This window comes from Nipponia nippon, unplaced genomic scaffold (genome assembly GCF_047370975.1).
Source record: "Nipponia nippon isolate SJK-2023a ecotype South Korea unplaced genomic scaffold, ASM4737097v1 scaffold_4, whole genome shotgun sequence".
Lineage (NCBI taxonomy): Eukaryota > Metazoa > Chordata > Aves > Pelecaniformes > Threskiornithidae > Nipponia > Nipponia nippon.
This window is the reverse complement of record NW_028262358.1, coordinates 43,712,134-43,720,538: the sequence shown is the minus strand read 5'-3', so window position 1 is coordinate 43,720,538 and position 8,405 is coordinate 43,712,134. Positions and strand designations below refer to the sequence as shown.

At 51.2% G+C, this 8,405-nt stretch overlaps 1 long non-coding RNA gene across 1 annotated transcript in view; it reads right to left on the bottom strand.

Moving 5' to 3' along the window:
- Window positions 1-5,012: 5,012 nt before the first annotated feature.
- LOC148053274 (uncharacterized) overlaps window positions 5,013-8,405 on the bottom strand; it is a 37,606-nt gene continuing 34,213 nt past the window's right edge. Inside the window, exon 7 of the long non-coding RNA XR_015709000.1 lies at window positions 5,013-8,384. This is a non-coding gene — a long non-coding RNA (uncharacterized LOC148053274). The remainder of the gene's footprint in view (window positions 8,385-8,405) is intronic.

Genomic DNA, 8,405 nt, shown 5'->3' with positions numbered 1-8,405 from the left:
CGTAAGTCTGTGGCTTCCCTAGCAAAAAAATAAAAATAAAGGAAAAAATTTGCATTTCCTCTTTTCCGTCTTGCCAAATCCTTCCCTTCGAGAAATTACGCAAAGTCCTGCTAAGTAGCATCGTACCTGTAAGGAGGGCAGCAGGCATAGCTGTATCGCCCACAGCCTACAGCTCTGCTCACGCCCAGCAGAAGCGCTTGGGGATGGTTCACAGCCACCCGGCGGGGGCCAGCGCATCCAAGGGCTCCAGGGGTTTTGGGGGGAGCGATGTAAACCCTGAGGCAGTGCAAGGAGAACCAGCCCCACGCTGCTTCCCACGGCACCTCCCGGGTGTCGTCCAGAGCACCGGCATAACCAGTGATCTAGCGTGCCCTTCCACCCCCCTGTGCCCACTGAGGGGCTATTTGCGCTGCCCCGTGAGAAAGCTGCTGCCCTGCTGAGCAGCTCTGAATCATCCCCTGCAACGCCGCCTGCCCCAGCAGGAAACGGCGGCTGCCAGACCCCAAGAGCCGCGCGGCATGGCGGGGCGCCCCTCCAGACCCGCAGATGCCATCTCCGGGGCAGGCGGCAGCCGGGGTCCCCTCACAGCCACCACCGGGGCCGAGGTGAGCTCCCACCCCACAGCTGTTGTCCCAGGAATGAGTCCGAAATCCCCCTCCGCCATTCCCTTGCCAGCACCGCTGAGCTGCACCGCCTTGACCTTTTCAGAGAAATCTGCCTGGACGTTTCGGCTCTGCCCCCCTTGCAGCCTCAGCAGAGAGGGAGCTGGGCTGGCCGGCTCGTCAGGGCCGAGCCCACTGTAAAGGTCAGAGAGGCACAGCCTGCCCCTGCCGCTCAGGGGGCTGCCGGACCTGCAAACTCAGCTGTCGTCTTCCCATGACAACGGCTGCCATCGCTGCTTGCAAAGGGTACAAATGCGATCCTGTTGATACAAGTTTGGAGATGGTAAGGCTGTGCTCTCGGATGGGCTCGCAGGGACAGGCAGGGTGCTCTGTGCCGGCTCCTTCCCAGACAAAACTGAGAAGGGTCCACGCAAGAAGATGCTTTTAGGGCTGACTGCTGCTCAGAGCTACCTACTCCTGCACTCGAAGGACCAAAGCCTTGTGCTCATCATAAGCCATTTGGGTCTGCTTGAAAGAAACAGTAAAAAGCCCCAGGGACTCAGAAATTGTAAAGACACAGCAAAAAAACCCAAAACTTCAAGCATGTGAGCACCTCTCCCAACCGTACACAAATTGCTTCCATATTTTACAAGTTTTGAAGAGCAGGTGTATATGCTTTGTAAATCAGCAAGCCTGACCCTGAAGCCATTCAAAACTCAGGATCAAAAACTTCTGAGTACTTGAGGTGCAGGTGACATCATTCTCCAAAGGGTTCCTTTTCCTAAGTCAACAAAAAGGTAGGAAGTTTTGAAGCAGAACAACAGAAGCCCTGAAAACTTGCTCTGTGTGCCAGGAAATGCAATGCATAATGGACACACACACACACAATCCCCTCAGTATAAGTGAGAAGCAAAACAGCCCCCATGTTCTGTACTTATGGGGTTAAAATGACCCGCAGACAAAAACTCCACCACCTGTGATGTACCAGTGTTCAGGAACAAAATCTATCCTTCGGCCTCTGTGCCTTTTGCCTGCCCTCCCACACCTCTGCATCCTGCCTGGGGACCGCAGGCACGGCACGGGGACATGGCTGGGGGGTGCTGCCAGCCCAGTGTTTCTGCAGTGCCCCTCACTGTAGTGCCCCTGCATCTTTCAAGGACTGCGAGATCCCTCTGACCCCCATCACACCCCTGTCAGGTACAGAAATGTTGCAAACACCCATTTGCATCAGGGAGCCGAAGACAAAGACCCCAAGGGCTCGCTTTGGGACAACTGCAGTGGTTCCCATCCTACCTATCTCCCTTGCCCAGGCACCATGGGTTTCTGTCAGCACTGCTGAACTGCTACAGTTGACACTTTGGTGTGTCAAGGTTGCCCGGTAGCAATTGCAGTGTATCATAATGTCCCAGAAGGCTGGACCACGGCCACTACCAAGAGAGATGAGGTTTGCTCACTTATCGCAGCAGCAGTCACAAGGGCTGTGGCTACAAGAGCACGTTATGCAGCCCCATAGGAGTGGATCTGTAGGGCAAAGCACTTGAGGCTGAGGATATGACATTCACGTAACACACATTTTAGGGGAGGTTATGTCAGACTAGCTGCAGTCTGGCCCTGTGGACTGAGCTGGGAAGCAGATGGGGGGCTTCTGGAGAGCATCTTCCAGTTTAATCTCCGAGGCCACCCCACAAGGTGAACATAAGCAGAGTGTGTGGGAGCAACCAGGAGGTTTGTTCCAAAGGGCATCCCCAGCCTGAACCGAGCCAGTAACGCAGGCTCATCCATCTGCCCTGGGCACAGAAGTGGACGAGCCCCAGCACCACTGCTCACCAGGTACTGACTTGTACGAGCAGCCCAGCTGGATCCAGACACCCTGACACATGGCACAAGCACAGACGGCACTGGCTGAGAAGGGGAAGGAGAGGGAACATGTATTTAGGACAACGTGCTTGCCAGTGCTGCAGAGGAGGATGGACACAGAGGGATGGTCCCCGTCTGTCCACACTGGGATCCCGCAGGACAGGGCAGGGTTCTCCCTGCCATCCCATCCCCATCTCCATGCCCAGCCCACACTGTGCAACCGAAGGCTGCGGCAACGGAGCGGGGAGGTGCTCCTCAAACCCGAGCGCTCGCCCCACAGCTGTGCGAAGGCCTGGCCATGGGGGTGGAGGCGGTGCAGCAGAGGCGTCCAGCTCAGCCCCAGCCTCCATCAGGAGAAGGTGGTTGGGTGGGCTGGCCTGCAGCCCGAGCAGCTCCAGAAAAGAGCTGCTGTAAGAAGGATATAAAACCTCGTCATTGTGAAAGCGGGAGGTGACGGTTCATGCTAAGGTAAGGGGTTCCTGGGTGATTTCACTGCTGGCATGAGATGCAGTTTGCTGCGTGCCACCCAGGCAGGCTGGGGTGTCGGCAAGCAGCCTGCCCACCCCGCTGCACCTCCGCAGAGCTCTCCCCCGGCACAGCAGCCACAGCAAGCCTCCAGGAACATTGTCCGTCTCCACCAGCCAGGGCAGCTAACAGCGTGGCCAAGGCCATCCCCAGGACCCAGCACCTAACCCACTGCTGCAAGACAACTCCTTTGGGGCTGGGGTGGTTTGGGGTTGAAATCCCTCCTTGGAACAGTGCATTAGGGTTAACTTTAAGGAGGTACCAGCACCTGGTCTAAAGCATTGCTGTAGCTGCAGGAGCGGACACCCTGCGGTTAGACAACTACCTTAAAGTCACTCTCAGATGATGCTCAGATAAAAACAGAAGTGCTAGTTTACAAAATCTAAACTAGACAGCAGTTACAGAAGTTTATCAGATTTGTCCATGAAGAATAGCAAAGATCCTGATGCCTCTGCCTGCCTGGCACCCACAGCCTGCAATCCCCACGCACGAATAGCTGATGCTTCTCTGGCTGCGGCCCCATCCATGTGTCACCCAGTTTCCTGAGTCTGCATTCAGGGAGCGAGGATTTGGGATGACGTGCCCACACTTTCTCTTCTACCCTAACACAACCTTTAGGACTTCTTTGTACTCCAACCTCCAACTAAGAAAGTCCCTTTCTTCCTGGGACTTCTTAGTCTCCAGTGTAACCAGCAAGGAGCCGGACTTTCCTACCCCTGCTGACCCCCTCAGCTGTGGGGTAAGACGTTTCCCCTTTCCCCCAGGGAAGCGGTCAGCTCTCGGGCCACGGATTAACAAGATCCCGCATTGGCAATGCTGCTCGAGTTCCCACATCACCAAGCCGCAGGCTGAGCGTGAAGCCTCTCGCCACCAGCACGCCTACGGGCACATGGAGAGCCGTAAAGACCAGAGCCCGGCGTGACAGTAACCAGCCACTTGTTTACCGCTGAGGTGGTGGGCTGGGGTGAGCTTGGAGGCTGTGGGGTTCAGTTGCTCTCTCCCACTGCCTACATAAAACACACACAGGCATGTAAAAGTCCACATTGTTAGCCACAAAATGTTTTTCTTTTCCATTGAACCCGGCAGCTGTTTAGTCGCCCCCATCAATGCTTGAATAGGGCAGTTGTAAAGAAAAATATGTTGGACTAAAACAGCGGAGGAAATATCGGTCAGTCAAGGGGCATAAATATTTAAGAAAATGCATCAAAGCAATGGAACAAGAATGAAAGGGGTTAATGCTTGTTTTTAGAGACCTACAGGACTTAACTTGTCATATCTTTGGCTTTATAGGGAAGAACAAAGACGGCAAGATAAAGGCAAAGACTTGTGACAAGAAAGGTGGTGTAAAATCGGGAAGGCGCCAGGTAGCACTAGTTTTCAGTTTCATAAAAAAGCAGGACCGTCTCAAACAGCCAGATGCCCATGAAATGTTATTTTTGGACACCATTTCAGAACTGACTTGGAGGGAAGTGTGACATTTACTGAGTCACCTCCACCACTTCCTGCAACACCTGGAGCTTACTTCAAGGGCTCTCATTTAGATACTGAGAACTTGCTCACTGTTCAGGCTGAAAATAACACCATTTACTTTCTTTTTTTTTTTTCTGCAGAGCTCTGCTGAAAGCAGGATCTGTGATGCAACAGCCTCTGGTGCAGCTCCAGTCCCCATGTGCAGTTCACACGGCACGATGAAAGAGCAATTTAAAAGTTGTCAGTCATCTGCTACTTCTCCCAGGGGCTAATCAGCAACACATAGCTGCTTTTTCCTTGGATCCAGTAACCGGTGATAAGACTTTCTTCTTCCAAGCCGCCCGAGCCATGCTGCATCCTGAACACCGATGGAGCTTTTCACTGTTTCCTCTGACCGCATCAGTAAGCTGTGGCCTCCTCAGCCTCAAACACGGGCCGCGGCGGCTGCAGCATGAACGGAAGTCATTTTGAAGGACAGCGCTGAATCCCTGCCTTTGTGACGAGTCATTCGGGGCTCCCGTGTCCCTGCCTGCTCCTGCCAGAGCCCCCCAGGGATCAGGCTGCACAGCCCTGAAGTGCAAGCAACTTCAGAGGAGAGGAGTTGAAAAGAAAAGCTAAGTCTAGTTTAAAAAACCCACCAAACACACACAAATATTTCTTTAGTTTCATATTTAATTTATTTTTATGCATTTCTCCTGTTTTTAAATACTTCCCTTGCTAGGGACGTAAAACTCTGATGAATTCATAGTGTATAAAACCGTTTAGGCTTTAACCGCCCCCGTTTTGATATATAGTCTATTAATAAGGAAAGGACAGATTTTCCACCTTGGTATTACAGAATTTACACAACACTTTGCATCCAGTCCAAAAACATTTTTGGTTCATTTCAAACATTTCAAAAGCCAAAGCTGGCTAAAGAACATTTTGGCCTTACGAAGACAAAAACCTTTCATTCTGAAAGCTGTTACGGTCGCAAAGGATCAGCCACTTAAAGCCAAGTGTCTTTGTTGGCAGCACATCCATTAAAACAACTGCTTGCACAGGATATGACGTGTCAATATTTAGTCTGTGCAAAAAAAAGAAAAAAGCAAAAAAAGCATCAAATACTAACTTCTGGTGAACGGCCGAGAGGTTTTTGTATTGTGTAGCAATGTCAAAGGTGAAAGAGGAACCGGGTTGTTTGCTGTTAGAAATGTCTCCTCCTGCATCACACTGGCCGTGGGAGCCGCACATGCAGGAGGACCATGGAAGTACTAGGAAAGAATGAAAAACATTCCTTTCTTATGAAATACACCGTTTTCTCATGTGCCGTTCCACTTCAAAGTCAGGCAGGAGTAAAAGTGCAAAGCTGTCTGAAGAGAGCTGCAAAACCATGAAGAGAGCTGTGAAACCATGCCCATGCATTTTGATGACAAGACCCCCGAGGCTCGCTGAGCAGCAGCCCTGCAGCACGGCAGCGCGACGGGAGAACGGTGCTCACCGAGCAAAGAGTGAACCTGCTGGTGCAGAGACTGTGTCGACGATCTGGTTGCTCCGGTGCTTTGGGCAGACTCTAAATTCAAGGGGAGAGCTCATTTGTTTTCAATCTCTCCTTGGTTTCTCTAGTCTGGGATATTGACCAAAAGGCACAGAAAAATGTAATGTGGACAATAAATTGCCTATTAAAAAAAATAATATTGCTGCATTAAGCCTCCAGGGCCTTGGACGTTTCACACAGGTATACGACTGGACATTCAGCTCTGAAAAATGAGGCTGGGCAGAGTAAAACAAAATTATCTTCTTTCCAGCTGGATGTATTTTACAGCCTGTCAGTCTGCTACGTTAAATGGAAGAGAGGAAAGACCAGTTGTGACGTGTACCCAAGCTGAGATTTTCTGATCAACCCTTTTTTTCTCTTTCTACTGGTAAAACCTGGGGATTTTGTTCAGCCAGGCTTTGAAAACCCAGCGCAGGCTGAGCCTGGTTATGAACCAAAACGAGGAGAGGGCTGTTGTGGATGACCGTGCTTCCTTTCTTGTGGGACTTGTCAGAAGAAGAGGCATGCTGCATTTTTACTGGAAGGGGAGATTAATCATCTAGGAGATGCAAACGCAAGAGAAAAGAAACAGGGTCTATTGAGACGCTTCCAGCTGCACGTCCATCCTGCCCCTCGCCCAGCATCTGCCTGGCCTTGCGGGTAGGCTCAGCACCCAAAGGTCTCCAGGGCTCTGAAATTTGTGAAGCTGCAGGGGAACAGCTGGGTGCCAGAGACAGGCACCTCCCAGGCCACCGCCAAGGCAGCAAGATCCTGCGCACCGCCACGCTCTTCACAAAATTACAAAAAGTGGTAATTTATAGTAAATCTTTCCCAATTAAAGACCATAAAGCTCTGCAGTTCATCAAACTGATTAAACGAATCAAACTTGTTAAGAACAGTTTTAGCAAAACATTTACATTTCTGCTGAGCAGAGATTCATGTGACTTCGAACTGCAAAGTACACAGGTTGCCATGACAGGACTAAAAAGAGGATTGGGAACATTAACCATGTGAAAAATCAAGCCTCCCGCCGCCTCTCCCAGCATTCATTTAAACAAAGGACCTCCTCGGCCCATTAATTTCATCACCCTGTCGGGTATCTTCTACTTTCTGGAAAGAGAGGCACCGCTTACCCGCAGTGGGAGGCTTTCCTGACACGTGGGTCCAAAGGTGGGGACTGCACCTCCCGCCTTACGAAACACCTCCAAGCCAAAGTGCTGCAAAGGGTCCTGGGAGAGCAGCACCCCTCACCCAACCCATGGCGTATCCCCATGGCACGTGCCCAGGTAAAAAGATGGCCTCACCTCTCAGGTCTGAGAGCGCCTACGGAAGAAACACGTCTCTAAGAGTACACAACACAACGTTTCAATAGTTGTCTGGAAGATTATAGTAACTCAGCAGGGGATTTTTTCCTTTTATAGAAGTCTGCTCAGCTTCAGTCCCTGCAGAGATAGGTCCAATAAAGGCTTTAGATGACCAACTTCTTAATTCAGACATTCAAAGCTCCTCTTCAGCTGTCACCCAACTGTGGAGAGGCGTACAGCTGAGAGGCACTTAAATTAGAGTTCCTCCAGCATCCTACATCCTTCAGAAGAGAGCTGAGCAGGTTGGTGGTGAGGTCCTATTTACCTGTGGCACATCAGGACCCACCAGCAACGTGTCCTCCCAGAGCATCACTTGATGGGGCTGAGCTGGGAGCAGACTGTAATGGCTGGCCACAGGCTGAGCTGGCATTGAGAGTTTTCTCTGAGCATATGGAGAGAGAGAGACACCCTCTCACAGCACTCCGCACCTATTTTAGGATAAATAATCTGTGGGGGCAGCTGTCTCTCCACTCATTGTAGAGCAAGTTGTGATGGAGGGACTTATACTGAATGCCTCACTTCTGGACAGCTCAAATACGGTGGCGTCCTCAAATATTCCCAGCAACACAATCACCAACTGGATAACAAACCATGGCCAGGAACAGGGTGTCTAACCACACGGCAGCAGGCATGCCTGCTTGCCGAAACGGCAGTCGTCACAGCTAGTTATCCCCCATGGATGCAGAAGGCAGGTCAGTGTGGGCTTCAGATCCTTCTCAAATATTTAGCCCACCTCATTGATGGGTTTTCTTTGCTGCTGCCACATGCACTGCTATCCACGGCAGCTAGTTTGAATGTAGCACTGAGTGTCTGCCCAGCGCTGCAGCCACAATAATGTCCTGCCCATTGAGGATTTAACCAGTGGGAGCGTGCAAGCCCAGCTACAACGGCGGTGGGAATATGCCTTCCCCTTTCTCTCAAAGAGCATGTTCGAGAAGAAGATCTGCAGATTCAGCATTTTGCAGCGAGTTCTGCTAAGGCAAAGACAAACTTGGCATCGGCGCTACATCTTCTGTGCCATATGCTTTATTCATCTGAGAGTTGTTTTTCCTGCAGGGGAGGGTGGATTGG